This window comes from Mustela nivalis, assembly GCF_964662115.1.
Source record: "Mustela nivalis genome assembly, chromosome: 14".
Lineage (NCBI taxonomy): Eukaryota > Metazoa > Chordata > Mammalia > Carnivora > Mustelidae > Mustela > Mustela nivalis.
The window spans coordinates 58045647-58066623 of record NC_139033.1 but is presented as its reverse complement, the minus strand read 5'-3'; the positions used below and the strand labels follow the sequence as shown (position 1 = coordinate 58066623).

The 20977-nt window shown below is 39.2% G+C and overlaps 1 long non-coding RNA gene across 2 annotated transcripts; it reads left to right on the top strand.

Moving 5' to 3' along the window:
• The first annotated feature begins 9335 nt into the window (after nucleotides 1-9335).
• On the top strand, nucleotides 9336-20575 carry LOC309848253. 2 transcript variants are annotated; one of them, XR_014302923.1, is made up of 4 exons: nucleotides 9336-9422; nucleotides 11449-11756; nucleotides 19268-19447; nucleotides 20338-20575. It is a non-coding gene; the product is annotated as an uncharacterized lncRNA (long non-coding RNA). The 2 variants fall into 2 exon arrangements; XR_014302924.1 differs by lacking the exons at nucleotides 19268-19447; nucleotides 20338-20575 and adding an exon at nucleotides 18018-18093.
• The last annotated feature ends 402 nt before the right edge of the window (nucleotides 20576-20977 follow it).

The following is a 20977-nucleotide window of genomic DNA, read 5'->3' as shown; positions in this document are numbered from 1 at the left end:
TGCAAGGTTTGTGGTAGTGCTAGTTTTTTGAAATTTGTAATTTTAGGCACCAGAGAGTGTGTATCTACACCATGTATTCTTCTTCAAGAATTCTGCTAAGTCTGTAACAAGTAGCTGTGGAGGTAGATGGATTTCTGTGATGCACAAAGATACAGAGCTGAATATAGATTTCCCTTTAGAGCCTTCTATTTCAGGAATTCCTGTGACATGAAGAGTTGAGGCTCTAAGAGCTTCCTTCTGTTTGTATGGCCTCCTTCCCTGCTGACTTGGAAGAATCCTGTGGCTCCCAAGGGCCCAACTTGCTGCCTGGAGCCACTTAAGCCGTTAACTGGTCACCACTGGGCCTGGAAGAGTTGGACTTGTTTGTCTCCCTTGTGTATGCAGGTGGGTCTCACTAATGTATGTATGTGTGCGTGTATTCATTCATTCAACAAAATACCTAATGCTGTGTGTGAGATGACTTTTGTCCTCACATGTTGTTTCTTAGAACAAATGCTTTGAGGTCTATGCAATGGAAGAACTGGTGCTCTAGGACCATCTAAGCACCCTGTCACTTAATATGCTTCTGAAATCTGCAGAGACTAAAAACTCTTCTGGTTTCATAACTCCTAATCTCACTTTTCTTGAACTCATACACATACACGATGGTGGTTCCCCAACCTTCACCCCAGATTGCTTTATTCTAATGGCACGTGTCAGAAATCTGAGGGTGTATTTGTGCTAACTAAATAAATTTCTTAATAAAAATGTAATTTATTAAAGTAACTTAAAAACCACCACATTATTTGGGAAAATAATGTACTGCTGATCAAAACATCTGAAAACAATATAAGTAGTCCACTTTTCTCTACCAGGATAAATATGATAATTTTGCATGCATGTTTATATCCATTCTTGTACATAAACACGGGAGCACACAGATATGTATGTGTGTGCACACATGAATTATATTTTCCCATACATATACATCTACACCCACATAGATATACATAGTGTACTTATTTACAGTATAGGTGCACTTTGTAAAGCTTAAAAATTGCTTTACCCATCTTTAGAGGGTATGACTTATTAAGCTATTGTTTTAGGACCAATGTAATAGCTTTAGTGGAGTAAGAAATATTACCTGTCTCCTATGACCCACGTGGATTCTGCTATTTGAGAATATATACACATTTGCTCAGTGGCTTTGTGTATTTCCCCAGAGTGGGGCACCAGGTGGCAGATGCCAATGTTAAGCAACTAAAAAAATTTCACTCTACTCTCTAACTATTTCAAAGAGTACAACATCAGTACTCAGAACCTAAATTTTTCTACAGCTCTGCCCCGTGATATGGAGTAAATGGAAGGAATATGCTCCAGGTGAAGGGCTTTCTGCGCCCATTGCTGGCATCCAGGCAGCAGATGGTGACCGATGAGTCTGAGCTATAGATCATTTAGAGTGAAGCTGGTCATTTTACCGTCCACTATCTGCAGAAAACACCAACCTGTGGTTACAATATCCCTGTCAGAAATTAACTGGAGGCTGTGCCTGTCTTCCAAGACCCCCTTCGCGTTGGAGACGCTCTCCTGTTTGCTCCCCCCACACCAATGGAGAAGATATGCAGTTCCACTATGAAGGCCTATGGGTAGCTTAAATAATTTCTGAACTTATAGCTTACTGTAAGCTTTCATGCACTTACTCTGCTGAAGAAAATGAATTTACTACATGGAATCACACTTCTCCTAAAATATCTCTGGGTCTCCACAACCTACAGATATATAACAAGCAAAGTCGTGCTTATAGGCACTGATCTATTAAACCATTTTCCTAAAATACCTAGCCTTTGCATATGAAACAGAAACAAAAAAATCATTAAACCTATGGTTTGCCAGACAATTACTTTGTCAAATCTCAAGAAATTGCATAATAAATTGTATACATGCATCAAACATGAACAGCAGAGGAGTATAACAAGCTATGTATTTCCAGTCTGCTTGTTCTCATATTCAAGCAGTAGCTTTTGTTTTCAAGAACAATTCTATATCCCTTCCGAAGGCTTTTTACAAAATACAGCCATACATTTATCTATCAAACTAAGTATAAATAATTGAGACACTTAATATGCACAGTAATGGGGAAATGCACGAATAACTTCATTATTAATGTCTATTGATTATTTATGTTTTCAAATAAGCAAATGTGCTGCTAGTATTTTTATCATGTAAATCTATATGTGTATTTTGGTTTTACCTGTTTATTGGCAAATTTACAATCCACATTATGGGCATTTTTATTGCTTTGCACACTTATTTGCTATGCACATAACCAAGGTCAGTTTACAAACTGACTGGTGTTTACTCAATTTGATTACTATGTTACATTTCTGAGTTTATTTTCCCTTTGGAAAATTAACTGTACAGGGAAGCCCAGTAAATCTTTACTTAAAAATTCCAAACTTTAGATTGATTTCAGCAGTGAGTTTGTATTGATCTCAAAAGCTTTGCGTTCCTAACTAAAAACTAATCTTTATTTCACCCTTTAGTGACTGCAGTCATAAATATGCTCACTCCTACCAGTGTAGAGTGGATTAATGGTTATTGGAGATTGGGGCTTCCAACTGAGTGTGGGAAACCTTAACCTTTGGAGGACAACATGAAGGCATTTACCCCTTGTCAGCTATAATCCCTAGGTCCACTTTTGACATTTACCTGAGTGTTAAAGAGGAAGCGGAGCAGGGACTGGGGAATAAAGCTCCAGAGATCCTGCTTGGCTATTAATCACTCACTGTTAGATTGACTGCCGTGCTTGATCTGGCTGCTTCCGGCCATTAGAGTCACCAAAAGGCCTGGCCCTGCCTCTCCACTCTGGGACCCGGGTTAGCTCCTCCTGGGGCAGACTTTTCCTGCCTGCCTGCCTGCAAGGAGGGGCTTCTTGCAACGCCCAAACCCATCTGTCATTACTCTTCCAACTTTGCCATGTTAACAGAACTATTATTCTGAGGAGTATGTCCAACCCATTTGTATGATCTAATTATAGAGAATAAGAGAGTTAAAAAGGAACAAAACATTTTGTTATCAAGGGATGACCAAGAGCATTCCAGGCAGCAGCAGGTGAAAGGCTGACAAATGGTAATGAAGCTGCAAAGCAGTATTTCTCAAAGTGTGGCCCTGGGTACCTCCAGGATCACAATGACTGAACGAGAAGGTCAACTTAGCATCTCCTGGGCACCAGCATTCTGAACTTCAGCAAGGACTCCAAGGAGCTTTTATGCCCCTAGAGTGTGGGACACTCAGTCATAATGTTGGTATGTTTCCCCCTTTATTACCCCTTTCTATGGGAAGGAAGTAAGAATTTTGATTTTCTGGGACCTGATGGCTGAAATTATTATTAGGTTACTCAGTATCCATATTTTTCTTTCTTTTTAATAAGGCACACTTAATTTTCATCTGAGCTCCTTGTTGTCCAATTATCATTTTTCAACCTTCCTGACCGATGTAAGAGAGGCTTCTGTGTGGGATTTGTAAAATGTCTTCCTTCAAGGGTTGGGCCATGCCTTTTCTCTTCCTTTTCTTTAGTGTGCTTAGCCCATATTAATGGGAACCTCAGAAGCTCATCCTGAATCATGGGGACATGACTGACATCTGAGATTGGCGGGTCAGAGAACTTGAAGGGACTTGGGTCCCTGATGATTTCATGAAACCTCCCCACTGGTCCTGGGCTACCTACCATTACGGAATAAAGCTGTGTGTTTAAACCCTTCCTGGGGGTGGGATTCACTATAGCTCAGAGTTGAATGAGGTGAGTTACTGGTGCAGATCCCTTCAGGATAATGGGTTTACTTCAGACAAAATTCTCCCTCTTTGGATGGCCCCAACGTTTCCCAAGCATTATTATTGTCTGTGACAGTGAGAGAGTATCTGAATAATAGTCACTTTGTTACATTTCTGTGGGCTCAGGATTCAGGGAGGTACTCCAGGTCTTGCTTAGAATTTCAGAAAGGTCTGTGTGCTTCTAGGTGTTGTCCACAGAAAGGTGATGGGCTTGCAGTGGCAAGTTGGCCACGGGGGTTCTAGGGAGGGCAGCAGCCCCAAGGACAGACGTGCATGCAGGAATCTAGATTGCTTGCTAAAGCAATTGATCACTTAGTGGTGCCCTCCATGCTCCATGAAGTTAACCTTTACCAGACTTAAGGCTAGACCTGTTACATATGGATGAAATGCAGTGTCTTAAAGACATTAGAAGCTTACTTAAAGTGTTCCTTTTACCTTGAGGAGGAAAAGATTGTATTTCTTTTCTCCCATTAATATTTTTATTTCTTCTGTTCCCAAATCTGATGCTATCGAGTCATGATCTTTGTGTCGGGATAGCACTTCCAACACTTACTGTCATGACTTTAAAGATAATGTGCAAATACAGCAAGCAAAGTAAGATTCTCTATTTCCTTCACTGATGCTGGCTCAGTTACTGAAATCATTTATTAGAGGCCTTTTCCCTTTTTTTCTTCTCTCTCCTTTTTCCACCACAAATGCAGTTACAACCTTTAACATGATTATCTTTATTGATATGTTAATGGAATAGCTATAGATTCACTCACACAAATAATTCATTATTAGATATCACATTCTGACATCTGGTGTGACTCTAGCTATGTTGGAAGAGGGACTGTCAAAGTGTGGTCCCTGGACCAGCCAGCCCCAAGGGCATCACCTGAGAAGTTGTTAGAAATGCAAATGCTTGAACCCCACCACCCTAGATCCACTGAATCAGAAACTCTGGAGGCAGGGCCTAGCAAATTGTGTTTTTATAAGCCTTCTAGAAGATTCTGATGCCTGTTTAAGTTTGAGAACCAGTGTTCCAGAATGAGCCTAGTCATATCGTCAAACCAACCCACCAAGAACACTTGAATGTCTATTCCTTAATGTTTCCACAAAAGTGAAATCTTAGACTCCTATAAGTTGGATGAAGCATTTAATTATGTAACTTTTATTTCATCTATCTTCAGTCTACAGATAACTGGACCAGGCAATAAGATGATTCAATTTGTGCTAAAATAGCACAAATAATAATAACAGTTAACAATGTAGAGTATTTTTTTCAGTCTTCCAGGTGCTGACACATTTAAAATTTCACTTGATTATGCAGCAGATTCAAATGTACCATCTGAGTTATTGCAATTTAATTGTTGGAAAAAATAACAAAAACAAACCGTTACAGGACCATGTTTTATTCTTTTCTTTGTCCCTATATTGCTGATTTTCCCGCATTAGAAACAGCACTTGGTAAAATAAATGTTATTTAATGAATGGTCATCTAAATGAATAACGTTCAACAGTACCATTTGAATAATATTTGCTAGTGGATGAGGGGGAAAATCCATGGAGTTTTATATCAGGTCTATTTGGAAGGAGAGAGAACTTTATGAAGAGCATTTCAATTTTGTAACTGTATATTTGACACTAAGACATTTGACAAAGGTTAATACTCATTGACTTACAGATGCCCTGTAGAAATTAACTTATTGTCTCAATTTCAACGGAAAGCACAAGTTCAAAATAGCTCTTGGGTCACACTCATGAGGCCAATATTCTTTCTGTATTATTATTAAATACTATTAGATGGGATAATATAATTTTTTCAAGAACATAAATATAATATTTAGGAAATTATTGAAATCATTCTTTTTTAAAAAGATTTTATTTATTTATTTGTCAGAGAGAGAGATCACAAATAGGCAGAGAGACAGGCGGGGTGGGGGAAAGCAGGAACCCTGCTGAGCAGAGAGCTGGATGATGGGCTCCATCCCAGGACCCCGAGATCATGACCTAAGCCAAAGGCAAAGGCTTAACCCACTGAGCCACCCAGATGCCCCTGAAATGGTTCTTAAATCCATTTTTATTATATCTGTAACCTAAATTGGAAAATTGTTCTCTGTTAGTTTACTAAATTTGGTTAAATAGTATTTAAAAAAATTATATTAAAGATAAAAATTAAGAATTGTCTTTGAAAATGGGCTATAATAAAGCAAAGAACTTAAAAAACAAAATAAAACTCAACATTTAGCTAAGCACTAAGTTTATTAAAGGCATTAACCTAGTACTTTTACTAATATTCCAGACTGTCATCCTAACCAAATATTTCAGGGTTTGATAATATTCTCTCTTAGCTTTGAGACTTTTAAAAATAATATCAATCCTAAGACTCTTAATCTTTTCTTAAGCTTTCCAAAAACAGTAAATCCCAAACCAAAGTGTTTCGAAGCAAATTTCTGATAAAGAATTTGGAGTATTTTCAATAAGAATAACAAAATTAAACTTCCAGGAGTGTGCTTTAGTGGAAAAGATTCGAGCATTGGAGTTAGAGAACTGGGCTAGATTTCCACTTCTGTAACTTGGTAGATCTAAGTCCAAGTTAGTTATCTCACTGAGCCTCAGTTTCCTCATCTATAAATTGGGACCGGTAAAAATATTTGCCTCACAGAATTTTTGTGAGCATCAACCAGAACTGTGTCTAGATATCGGCAGTTTAGATCTCTAGATCTAGAGACTCTAGATTCCAGTCTAGAGATCGGCAAAAAGACAATCTTCGATGTACAATAGCTCTTTTTATGTGAAATAACAATGTGAATGTACATGAAATAAATCACAAAATATAAAAGGATGCATACATTTTGGTTTAATATATTAATTTTTGCAGAAACAAAGTGAAACAATTAGAGATGGGGAATCACTATTTCTAAATACACACTTGGCAAATTCAAGCCTGTTTGATTTCATGACTTTCTTCAGTGAGTGCACCAAAGACACACAAAATCTGAGGAAACAGCAAAGTCTTCTATCAATTTGTATGAGGGAAAATAATGCACGATTTCCTAGTAATTCAAAAGCAAGCTGCTCTGGAATTCTGGTGTGGCAAGGAACTAGATAGGCACATTCAGATAGCCTGCAAGCTTCTTTAGTAACATGAATGTGGCACTGAATTTTCAAGGAGAAAAATAAAGATGACCAAGTGAGTGACAGTATCCAAAAATGATCCTGCCTTACATTCTTAGGTAATTTTCATATCACCATCTACCACTTACCCTAAATAAACAGTAATAAAATAAGGGTGAACAATATCCCCCAGCAAGACAACTACCCTGTCATCTTCTTTTTTTTTTTTTTTAAAGATTTTATTTATTTATTTGACAGAGAGAGATTACAAGTAGGCAGAGAGGCAGGCAGAGAGAGAGAGGAGGAAGCAGACTCCCTGCTGAGCAGAGAACCCGATGCGGGACTCGATCCCAGGACCCTGAGATCATGACCTGAGCCGAAGGCAGCGGCTTAACCCACTGAGCCACCCAGGCACCCACCCTGTCATCTTCTAATTCACCGAACCTCAACCTTTCCCAAGCACTTACCAAGTGTCATGTGGTACAAATTCAGAAATGGAAGAGATACAATATCTGCTCTGGAAGAGTTCAGCCGTTCAGCTCTGCAGAACATGAAAGAAAGGCCAGATATCTAAAAAACCTGAGTAATTATTGAATATGGGGCTAAAATCAGGCAAGTGAAAACAGCTAGCAGACAAAGCACTAACTGAAACCCACTCACCTTGAGGAAATTTCATGACAACACTTACATAGTTACCCACACTTTATCAACAATACCACAGATAACCAGTCAGAAAAAGCCTAAAGGCAAGGATGCAGAGCTTCTAATAGCTCTAGGATGCTCAAGTTTTTGTAGTTATAAGCACAAGAGATTATTTATATAGAGCAATAGTTCTTAAAGTGTGGTTCATAGACCTCTTGGAGGTGCCTGAAATCTTTTGCATGAAGCCAAAACTATTTCAATAATAAAGATGTTATCTGAACTTTTTACCACTTTGACTTTTTACTGACAGTGGAAAAACAATGGTGGTAAAATTGCTGGTGCCTTAGGACGATTCAAGGCAGCAGTACCAAACAAAACAAGCATCATTGTGTTCTTAAATGCTACGTACTTTTGGTTTTAAAAAATTGTCAATTTCACTTAAGAATGCCTTTGATAAATAAATAAAATTTTAATTTTGTTACATCCTAATTTTGAATATGTATTTTTTAATGTTCTGTGTGACAAAATAGGAATTGTTCCAGTATACCAAAGTGTAATGGTTGTCTTAAGGAAAACTTCTTATACAACTGTTTGAGTTGCAAGCTAAACTAACCTTTTTAAAAAATTTTCATGTGACAGGATTTGAAAGAATGACTGAGAAGTATTTTCAGACATGGATATATGGCTGAAATTCTCTTGACAACAAAGTGAATCCTGTCATTTCAAGAAAAACAATTGACAATACTTACTGCCAATGATAAAATTTGAGCTTTCTAATGAAAAATAGAATTTTGGAAAACTACATTCACCACCATGAAATTGACTTAAACATTTATCTTATGAAATTGGTGATACTACAATTAACAGATAATTTTTTAAAATATTGTACAATGATATGTGTCAACACTTAGAAGTTTAACATAATTTGATGAAACCATATTTTCCAAATATTGATACTTGGCATACAAAATCATACATGGGCAAAGGATTCATGAAAAGCATGCAAGATAAAACAATGGATTCAATTTAACAGAGTATAGAAAGTTAATTATTATAATCTCATAGTTCACATTGCAACTGATCGAAAGGAAACTACCGCCTGTCAAGTATTGGTGTAGTATCAAAAAAGGATATCCATAATTAGCTGAAATGATTACAAAAATGCACTCCCTTTTCTAACTATAGATCTGTGTGAGTCTGGATTTTCTTCATATGCTTCTCCCAGAGCAACATAACAAATTGAACGCAGAAGCAGACATAAGAATCCAATTGTCATCTAATAAGCCAGACACTGAAGTGATTTGTAAACATATTTTTAAAATGCCAGACAGTTCCCTAATTTTGGGTTGTTTTGAACAATATATGTACTTTTCACAAAATTGTGATCAACTGTAACATGTAATAGGTTTGTCATTTTTAAATGAATTAATAAATATATATTTGAAATGTCTGCTTTTTCATTTCTAGCAAGGTAAATGTTAATAGGTATAATCCATGTAATTAAAATCTCTTTTGAGTACCGAATATTTTTTAAGAGTGTAAAGGATTCCTAAAACAAGGGGTGTGAGAATCACTAGTGTGGATTATGAGAAAACAACAACAAAAAACTTTTGGTAAGATTTTGATTTCTTAATCATACTCTCTTTGGAGGCTCTCAACAATCTTGGCCAAATGCCACATGTAAGCATGAAAGGACGACGTTAAAATTGCTATGTTACCTATCGTGGGGGATTCCTGTGGGGGGTGGATCATTAATGGACTTCCGGAAGAAACACAGGAAGTGACTCTCCCTTACAAGCAAGTCCCTCTGGTAAGCTCCTCAGGGCATTTATTCTCTGAAGGCCAAAATACTTCTTGCACTGGAGCATAAGGTACTTTGATTTTGTGATACCCCAGGATGTAAAAAATAATCTCGAGGGATAATTATAGGAAAAAAAAAACTGTCTAATAATTGTAATTTGCTTTAATTTTCAAAAGCCTTATAAATATTGAACTTATGATTGCTTTTTTGAGATATGTGTGTGCATGTGTATATATATGTATGTGTGTGTATGTGTGTAAATATATATGTGTGTAAATATGTATGTGTTTAGTGTGTATATGTACTATACATAGTGTCTAATATTTACTAGCTGAGAGGTATGGACACTAGAACATTAAAAGACATCCTAAAGTTATGGGGACAAAGTTCATGATATGAACTAATGTAACCATTATCAAAGTTCACCTGTTAAACTTTTTCTTCAATTCTAGCCACTTTATTCTTTTGTTTTTCCTCTTCCTTTCCAGCGAGGTTCTAGCTCAGTACCCTCATTGTAATTGACTCCCCCAGGCTCTGTCCATTTTTATTAAGCACCAAAATGTCAGCTAGTTAGCCAAAAGATGTTGCTGAACTCTGCACGGTGCATTGCACACACTCATATTTAAAGGTATACATGAGCAGGGGAGACCTTCTGCAGAGCCAGGAGCAGGTCACAAGGAGATGGGAAGCCTCCCCTCCTGTCATTCCCCAAATGCTAGAATTTCCTCTTAGAACAAAATCCCTTTCGTTTAAGGCTAAAAACATGGGAAATCCAAATACCGTCATTGTTGTACCTTACTGTGGATGGAGAAATCCAGGATCCGTTTAATGGGGATCTGGAAGAAGAGGCTAGCAGAGAGCCCTCCCGGGGAAAAAGAAGGCTGAAGGGTTTGGGCTCCAGAGATGCCAACATCAGTCTCCCCAGGAGGCCATGCAGCGTAGTGACAAGACCTTGAGGGTTGGTGCCAGCTACACCTGAGTTTGAATACCTGTTCCCCCACTCAGTCACCAGCCAGGTCATTTGAGACTATCTACTTAGTCTCATGGAGAGTCAGTTTCCTCATGTGGTAAAGGAAGACAGCCATATCTACCTAGCATGGCTGAGCAAAGATCCACTGAGAGCAAGCTTGTGACATGCCTCGGACACAGTAGGTGTCCAATAAGTGTCTATTTTCTGTTTATGTTTTAGAACTTTTCACACACATTTTTGTATTTGTTACCTTTTGAATGGGCAGATGAACCCATTTTCCAGGGTACAACTCTACGTATTTTCACTTCTTCCCCGTGTCCTGATGATTTCACCTGTTTTAAAACTTCTCATAGTATCTCACACAACCAGTATCAAAAGCTTTCTTAAAAAAAAAAAAAAAATGCAAAGAATAGGGTGTTCATTCTATTCTCTCTGTCTCCATGGTCAGCTGTGTCTTCCAGAAATTCCAAGAAGTTAGTGAGGCCTGACCTTCCTCTTTTTCTTCTTTTCTTTTTGTAAAGCATGCCAGCAATCTTTAATCATGCTGTGATTTTCTAAATGCCACCCAGGTTAGCCCCTGAAATAGTTCCAAAGAAAGGTTTAACCCACAGACACACAAGTAGCTGATTTGCACTTTCCAGAGAGTACTCAGAAACATCTTTTTTTTTTTTTTTTTTTTTTTGGTAGTGTATTTGTCAGTTTCCTCTCTTTATTTTCATATTCATTTCTAGGGAGAAGCATTTCCTTTTTCTATAAATGTTAGTAAAAACTCAGGTCCAATTACAGTTTCGTGTGTTGTATGTGTGCTTACTTTTTGGGGGGAGGATGAACATGCAAACCACTTTATAGCATTTTTTTTTTCTTTTAAAAAGAAGAAAAATGGATCTGTAAAGTGGACAGAGTTGATCTACTAGATGCCTCCTTGGCCACCTAGTAAAATAAAAATAATTCAAATAATTTGAAAAATAATCAAATAAAGACTAATTTGACCAATAGAATTTACTGTTCAAAATGAGCAGCTTTGGAAAGGAAGATTAGTATAGAGAAACTAGGCTAAAAAGGGTTGAAACCAAGAATAGCAAGTGCTCTGTGTATTAATAGCATGTTGTCGACCCGTCTTAAACAGGCCGGAAATGAGCCATCCACTCACTCTGATGGAAGATGATGAGAACTGTTCAGAAGTTGAAGTCTGAGACAAATGCAAAGGGACAAAGCCAAGACAGGACATCCAGCAACTAACAGCCTGAAAGTCTAGAGGGAAGGATCTCATCAGAGATATGAGTAGACCTCAGAGAAGCAAGCTTGCTTCAGATGCTTCCTTTGTAAACTTTCCTCTGCCCCACTTGCTTTGACTTGGCAATGACAATCCCGGAGGTGACTGTGAAGAAAAGCAAGAACCCAGTTTAAAGGGACAGTCTTGGAATGAGTAAAATGGTAAGCTAACCTCAAAAAAAAAAAAATGAAGTAATGTCAGAGATGTAGAGGAAGCAAAAAATGGCAAAAGCTTCATTTTAAAGGAGATACTTTAAATGGCGTCCTTTTCATTGATGACAGACAAATCAGGATCCTTTTACTTGATGAAGTGTTACTACCAACAGGAAACTCTTTAGTGTTGACACCCAGGGATAGCCTGTCCGTTTTGTGTTACAGTTCCCTCCTGTACTCAGCAACGATCAGATGAAAATGTTGGAGCTACTTTTTGGAGTCAACTGAAGCGTACGATGTGTGTTAGATAAGCCAAAACCATCAGTGGCGTTCAGTGATGAAGGCATAATCAGCCAGACTTGGTGCCTGATGTGGTCTGCCTCCTTGCATTTCCTTCTACCTTACATTTCTGTTTTAGAGATTTGCTTTCATTCTTTTCAGATCTCCAGTGCATGCAGTGGAAATCCTCCTTAAGCATTCCTCTCTCTATTTGTTTTTTTTTTTTTTCTCCTGGTAGATTGCATGCTTCCTTCACCTTGTGAGAAATAGGTCTGGCAGCTTTGGTTTCTTAAAGTGTAGTGGGAATGCCTTGTGTTATTTGTTGAACTTCTTACAAGGGTTCTCCTTCATCATGCCCAATGTGCTATTTGCAAAATACATGGCAAATAACCATTCATCACTTGACATCATCAGAGCCCTGCACCACTTGATTGCTTCTCCTCTAGGTAAGTGCAAATGATGATCTAACTGATCACAATCGCTGATCAGCACCTGGCCTCCTGCAAAGGTCCATGCAAGCACACAGGCTTTTTGTAAGACGCCACTGAGCACGTATCAGATGGAGCACCCTCCCCCATCACCTTCTCGCTCCTGAAAAACTCAATAACTTGGTATTGTTCAGTGAGTCATTCAAGCAAGGAGAGTGGAATTCTACCTGTTCCTCAAGGTAGAGGATCTGGTAAGCTGCTGCAGACTGGTAGGCATTTATAGCTCTTTCTACGTATAAAGAGCTCACGGTTAGGTGAATGCAAGCCTTGAGTGAGAGCTCTGTAACTTCCTGTGTTTGTCTGAAATCAAGCACAAATTAAGCCAGTGTGCAAAACAGAGCTCAACAAATGTAGTCCTCTTTTTCAGCGGCATTTTTTAATGCTTTTTTTTCTTTTTTTTCTCCCCACCGGAGAAAGAAGTCGTGGAAACAGATCAGAAACACACGGAGCCGAAAACTTCAAAGTAAACTTTCATAAATGCCACACAGTTTCAAAAATGATCATGTAAAGGTTTTCTTTTCTTTCTTTCTTTTTTTTTTTTTTTTGTTAAAACATTGGTTGTAATTTCTACTAGGTGTCACAAGTCAGTGAACCATTAAAAGTGAACCGGCTCACTGAACCAGACTGAGCTGAACAGATGGAATTCCACCCTGGCCATGCTTGAAAGGCTCCATGAACAATACAAAGTCTTCTTTTAAGTCCCCTCCTTGCAGTTGCTTACCTCACTAATGCAAACACGTGGGGAGCTCTCAGGCCGGAACATGGCCCCTCAGCTCTTTGTTCGGTTGTTCAAGCAGAAGGCAAGGCAGTTCGGTTGAAATCCTCAGGGCCAGCCCTTGTATTTTCAAAGTCCCAGTGTTATTTTCCATGTGTTCTCAAATATATGTTAGGAGTAGGACGTTTGGTTCTCTTTTCATTTTGCCCCGGGTTGTAACTTACTCTAATCTGTCCAGGTACAGATGTACCTTGAATTATTTCTTGGAATATTTTTATTTTCTTATAAAGGAGGCTGAACAGCATGGACTCCTGTTATTCTTTTTGTTCGTGTCTTCGTTTTATTTATTTACATTTTCTTTCTTTCTTTCTTTCTTTTTTTTAAGATTTTATTTATTTATTTGACAGACAGAGATCACAAGTAGGCAGAGAGGCAGGGAGAGAGAGAGGAGAAAGCAGGTTCCCTGCTGAGCGGAGAGCCCGATGTGAGATGGGGTTTGAACCCAGGACCCTGAGATCATAACCTGAGCTGAAGGCAGAGGTTTTAACCCACTGAGCCACCCAGGCGCCCCTATTTACATTTTCTTTCTTTTTGGAAAATGCAGATGAATGCCAGACCACAACACAGACAATTTCAGTCCTTTCTTAAATCCTAAAATCCTCATCTAGTAGGGAAAGTAAACTGATAAACAGAGTTATAGACATGCCTTGTTTACTTGTGTATAGAGGTGCTAAAGATAGTCTTAGAGGACCAAGGGATCAAAGGAGCATTTCTAGTTAATGCATTAAGTGTTAGTCAATTAATTAATTCAATATATCTCTATAAGGGCTAACTAGGCCCAGGTATTATACCGAACACTGTGTGAGATCTACAATGAAATAAAACTCAGATCTCTGTTTTCAAAGAGACTGTAAGTTAGAAGAGATGAGCTAGACATAAATAATTGTACATTTGAAAATTCATACCATTTCAGTAGTTCCTTGATTTCTATACTCCCTCCTGCTATCCTTCCTCTTTTGACTCCTGACTGGTGCCATGCTCTGTGGACGTGTGATCTACACGTCCATACCTCCCATTTTGGGTCTCTGGAGATATGTTTATTTTCAAGGCTTATGTTTTGTAAATCTTGAAACTAATTTTGATTCTTTGTATATCAGACTATTCCCTCAAAGCACGTTCTAACAGGGCTTGGGAGACAATGGACTGAGAGAAGGCCAGAGGGTCAGGACTGGGAATTTGGTGGCACAAAAGGTACTGGCAGGTAGATCATTGATTAATTCCAGAGAGGTCAGCTCAGGGAGAGATTAGCAAGTAAGAGGACGAGAATCCAGGGAGACCGGCATTAGGGATCAGATACTGAGGTTAGGATTCCGGAACACACAGGGTCAGGGGGTGAAAAAGAAGTTGTTGGCAACATGAGTCATAGGTCCAGGTCAAAATCTCTCAACCACAAGAGATTAGGAGCTGTTCAAAAGGTCTGAGTAAGAGGCATAGGATGTACACAGAAAGCATCAATTGAGTGATCCTGTGTTTTTCTCAGTGCTTAGATGTGGCTCTTGAACTTGGGCGGAAGCTGTTTACAGGGGGAGGGTGCACAAGCAGGCAATTTTTCCATTAAATGAAGAATAGGGCAAAGAATTAAGCGTGTTGTGAGAGCATTAAAATAGAACATTTAGAAGCTGTTTGTGAACCTGGATTTCTGAGTTTACATATTCTTTAAGCATTAAATATGCCATTTAATTTAGGCAGTAAAACAGCACTGAAGTTCGGTCTTGAGCATTGTAGATATTAGTTCAAGTCCATGTCCACGTCATCCTACTTATTAGCTATATGAACTCATGTAAGATACTTAACCTCTCAAAGACAGGATTTCTTCAAGAGTAAAATGAAAATGACACCTATCCAAGAGTGCCAAATAATCTCAATATTTAAAAATAATAGATGTAAAATTATTAGATGTAAATGTGATTATTATCATAGCCCTCATTATTACAAATCTGGATTTTTTTTATTCAGGAATTCTATCCTTTTCCTTTTCAGAATACAAGTACTGTACTCTATAAAATTAATAGTTTGGCAATTCTCACTGATTTTTTTTTTAACCCAGTGACTCAATCTTCTCTCAAAAACTCTCTGTTTATTGTTTTATTAGTCCCGATAAGCAGAAATAACAAAAGCTTATGAGGAAATACAGTTCAACACCGCCCTCCCCACAAAATGGTTTCCAAGCTTCTATCCAGAGATGACCATCTAGTAGCATGGATTGAAACACCAGGAGAGGGACTGAAAGCCTGAGAAGAGCAAATATAAATCCTTCTCTATCTTGTTCTCACAAAGCAAATATTTTACATGGTCACTACTCCAAAACCATACAAAAATGAGTTCCCATGTGATTCTTTGAATTTCCTACAAAGAAGCCTAGTTAATAAGGCTTTCTGCTGTGGGTGTGGTCAATCCTTAAACCAGCACTTAAGCATCTGTTGATACTTGACTGTGGAATAGTCCAGAATGTGTTTTAATTGAAATGCTATTTTAACTACTTCTCATGAATTGTCATGGGAAAAAACAAAACAAGACAAACAGCCATAAATGGAAGACTCTTGAGGCAGAAACTGTTGGATGACATTACAAAAAAAAAACTTTTCTTCCCTTCACATTGAGCTTCCATAGTACTTTATTTAAAATATTAAAATAACATCAAATAAAGGGCAAGAGCCTCATTTTCTCGGCTAGAACAAGCCTGGACTACCATAAGCTCTTCAGAAATGTATTGGAATGGAATTTTCTCTTTCTTCATGATGCCTGTTTCTTGGAATAGGCATTCTTGGAATGGGAATGGGAATCATCTCAACTCACGCCCTCCCATTGCCTAATTTTTTTTTTTTAAGATTTTATTTATTTATTTGAGAGAGAATGAGTGAGAGAGAGCATGAGAGAGAAGAAGGTCAGAAGGAGAAGCAGGGTCCCCAAGGAGCTGGGAGTCCAATGCGGGACTCAATCCTGGAAGTCCGGGATCATGACCTGAGCTGAAGGCAGTCACTCAACCAACCGAGCCACCCAGGCGCCTACATTGCCTTATTTTCAATAACGTTATTCACATCCATTTCCAAAACTTAACTTATTTGTGTTGCCTAAATTTTGGTGTCACATGGAGTATGGGATCAACTTGGATGTTGGGGACAGGAGGCCATTGACATAAAAGCTACCATCAGTCTGCGGCTGACTTCACAATCAGAAAAAACTCACTCATCCATAGATTAAGGTGATGAAGTCTTAGAATATAAGTTCGGTGGGGAAGTCAGCCAGTGACCAAGAATGAATTCTTAAGATGTCTTTGGTGCAAAATGGTGGTTTATTAAAGAACGGGGACAGGGGACAGGACCTGTGGGCAGAAAGAACTGCTGCCCCAGGGTTGTGAGGAGTGGTCCATTATATACTTGTAAGTTGGGAGGGGGTCAGGGATGGTGTAAATCCCTAAGGAATTTCGGAAACAAGGCTTCCAAGACCTCGAAGGGCTAGATGTTTTTGGGAAAAATGTTATTCATTTCCAGTAATAAAACCTTTGTTGTGAGACTCCTTACCAGTGCTCCTTATGCTTGGGAATGATTGTCAACACTACTTGGAGGGTTTAGAGATAAAGGAAGTTTCCAAAGGAATTGTTAAAGTAGACTTACAGGATCCTGGTTGGGGGAAGGGGTTGGTCAGGCTAGGATTGACCTTTGCCCTTCACAAAGCCTTAAGGTGGAGGTAGTCCCTAGAGGAATGTCACTCTGCCTGTTTTAAGGGCTTGTCAGTGGGTAAAGGAGTTTAATAATTTTTCTTCTGCCTCTGTTTCCCGCATCAAAGGGTATCTCAGAACTGTATGCTTTCCCTTGGGGAATAAAACTAGTCACTTGAACTTTTTCTCAGTGTTTGGTAAGATGTTGGCAATATCTTTGCAGTTGTGGATTCTCCCTGTCCCCTGGGCTTTGGGCAGGAGGACAGAATAGTGAGAAGTCTCATGCCTACATTCAGATTCTGTGAACCCACTGAAAAGCCTGAGAGAGGATGGACATCTAGAAAGAAAGGAGCCAACGGTATTATGCTCAAGCCATACTCAGCTACTCAGAGTTCCTTCCCGGGGACATCTTAGAGATTTCCAGTGCCTTAGCCCCACGCTCTTGCTCGGAAATGCCTATCTCCATCTCTCATTTGCTTCCTTCAAGTTCATATGTTGTCTCCTTTGCAACACTTCCTCACACACTCGTTTGCTCCATCGGCAAACAGATGTCACTGCACATTTTTCTGTACTTCCATAGCAGTTATTTATAAATCTTTCTCCTCCATTCATCCGTGACCTTCTTCACAAGAGGTTCTATCTAATCTTATTCATCTTTGGAAGGCAGAGTAAGTTAGTGGGTAAAAATATGGACTCTGGAGTTAGAAGGTTTGGTTCAAACTATTGTTTCCTCCACTTACTAGCTGTGTGATCTTGGAAAGGACGTTCGACCATGCTGAGCCTCAGTTTAATCATCTAGAAAAGGGCTGTTTGTTGCCCCACAGGGTTTGCTTTGATAACTAAAAGAAAAATCCACAGAAATCACTTGGCAGGAAGTAAGCGCTCAACAACTATGAGCTCTGATTAACCACATTGTCTAGTCTGCTCGGTACCTATCATTGTCTGGCTCAGAGTGAGGCCTTGGTACCTGCTTTGTTTCATTTAGCTCATGTCCTCATTAAACCCCAGAGTAAAAAAAAAAAAAAAAAATACAGCTTCAAGAGTCAGCTTATATATTTCTTTCATTACAGGTTAGAAAGGAGTCAGTATAGAGCCTCTCCTTGAAAGATGGTGAAAAGGAAACAGAAGCTGAACCACTGAAAACCGAGTTCATATTTAACATTGTGAAGAACACTGCCAAGATAAAAGATTGGGGAGTTACAGATTCCTAGTTCCAACTTTTACATGACTTCTCATTTACTATGTGAATACAGAAATATCTTTGGATTTTTTTTTTTTTTTTTTTTTTTTTGGAGCTCAGTTGCAATATCCACAAAACAGATATTGTAGTGCTAACTTGCCTTCTCCAGATGTAAAGAAAACAGAGCACAACAACACTCAGCCAATTTTATTACAAGCCCCCTCCTGCTCTTCCAGCAGGGAAACTGAGACACAAGTGTGGGGACTTGATCAAGGTCGCAGTCAGTGGCAGAACCAAATTAAAATTCATGTTCCCAGAGTCCTTTCCGTGCCATTGCTTCACCTACTGACCCATGGTGCTCTAACCAAGAAGTACTTCTGATTAAGCGCACTTTCAGGTTTCAATAACACAAAACCTTGGCAAGGACTTTAGGTAACAACCTCATATCATATATTCCAGCCACTTTTTGGCAAGAACCAGCTGTCTCATATATACGTTGATTTAATTGTCTCGTACGGGCTGACATTGACGAAAGGGGAGCACTTCTGATATTGAACCAAGAGTACAGGGTTTAATAAAGTCTTTATTTGAAAAATAAAAAGGGCAAATAAAAATGGGGATAGATGTCTTCCTTGTAGACGGTATAGTCCATTAGCAGGGACCGTGCCTTTTTTGGTTCACTATTGTGTTTTCAGAGCTAAGCACAGTGCCTGCATATGATGCCTTTTCAATTAGAATTAAATGAATGAATGAACGAGTCTGTGGAGGCCCAAGTTTCAGGTGTCATTGAATAGCCTCCCATACTTCGGTGCCATGTTTCCCTCATACGAAAATGCTGGATGTTTTCCTTTATCTAATGCTTTAAAAATGTGTCTGTGTGTATGTATTAGCATGCTAAAATTTAAGTTGTGAGAAAGATTTCAGCATACGCTAGATATGGCACACCAAAGTAAGGCCCTGAATCAAAATGCGCATATTTTAAAGCAAAAGGTTAAGAGCTGGTTTCACAAATTTGGAGCTTGACACTAGGGGAACACTGACCCAAATGGAGGATGTAAAAATGTTAAGAAAGGAAAGGGGAAAGCATTTGAGGACCATTGCACAGGGAAAGCTGCACCGAGAGCTTCTTTTTTCCCAAAGGGAGGAGGACTGGAGACACCCCAGCCTTCTGTCAAACGGAAGAAGGAAGAACTTCAACAATTGTTGAGAGAGCTAGTTATTCCTCCTCTGGCTTTGAGACCAGAGTGAAGGGAGACTGACTTCCGCTCAGGAAATCAAAGAGCAGAAGACGTGTTGAAGAGCTGGTTTGACAGCTCTGAGGTGAGTCACCATCATATCCAGAAAGTAACTCCTCTCTCTTGCTGGTTTCAGAGACGCAAAACCCAGGTACCAGGGAGAGATCCAAAGTAGGAATGGCTTGAAGCTCCTTTTTGTCCAGGCAGAGAAGCTGGCCTAGAAAGGCAATGGGACTCCAGCAGAGAAAAGTCTCCACAGAACGGGCTACTTAAGAAACAGAGGCTGAAGGGAGAGGTGGGCAGCAGAAGGACAAGCAGAGGCTAGAGGTGTGGTTGGAGGGGACCAGCGAAGGCCTTCCAAATTTCACTACTAAGACCTCCATGAGCATAAGAGTCAGCTTAAACAGTCTTCTCTGCCCAGGTACCATAAAATCAGCTTAGAACAATAGCAATTTATATGAGAAAATTCCCTGCCTGCCTTTCTGCTTCCAGATAGTTCCCTGGGTTTCAACCCAGGATGGGTTAAAGACCATAGCTAATGAGTCAGGTGGAAAAAGTAGAATAATTAGGACAGAGAAGATGTGTGTCCTGCCTTCCAGGTGACAGGCAGCTAGCTCTCTTGAAACTGGCCCAGCCGGTAGAAAGGAGAGGAGTGAACAGTAAACCGAGTTCAGAATTTTCATAATTGCTGGCAATGGGCATGTGACTATTGATGTGACACTGTTTTGAACCTGAAGTGAATCTGGAGCCATTTATTAGTAAACAATAAACATGGAATTAAAGGAACCCATTGAAGGAGTTTCTTCATGGCAAGGGAAAACCTTCTCCTGAGTATATTTTGAAGAAGGAGGAGACACCAGGATAAAATTACATTTTGAGTACATCTCATAAACTGAGCTTGGCCAAAAAAGCAGATATATTTCCTACCTCCTACTTTCCTATTTCCTACTTTCCTACAATGTGGTTTATCTACAGGTTATCTCTCAAAATCTCTCAAGGCCATTTCTGCACTTATATCTTTCCCACGGGCCCATCAGACTTAGAGTTGGCTTGGAAATGGGGATCACGACTACCTTGGTGGAAGTCAGAAGAAAATGAAAATGTTGCTGCGGTTGAGGTCAAAGAGGTTATGGCTAAAATCAACAAGTCAGGAAATGACAGATGCTGGCGAGGATGCGGAGAAAGGGGAATCCTCCTCCACTGTTGGTGGGAATGCAAGCTGGTGCAACCACTCTGGAAAACAGCATGGAGGTTCCTCAAAATGTTGAAAATAGAACTGCCCTATGACCCAGCAATTGCACTACTGGATATTTACCCTAAAGATACAAACGTAGTGATCCAAAGGGGCACGTGCACCCGAATGTTCATAGCAGCAATGTCCACAATAGCCAAACTATGGAAAGAACCTAGATGTCCATCAACAGATAAATGGATCAAGAAGATGTGGTATATATACACAATGGAATACTATGCAGCCATCAAAAGAAATGAAATCTTGCCATTTGCGACAACATGGATGGAACTAGCTAAGCATAGCATGCTTAGCGAAATAAGTCAAGCAGAGAAAGACAACTATCATATGATCTCCCTGATATGAGGAAGTGGTGATGCAACA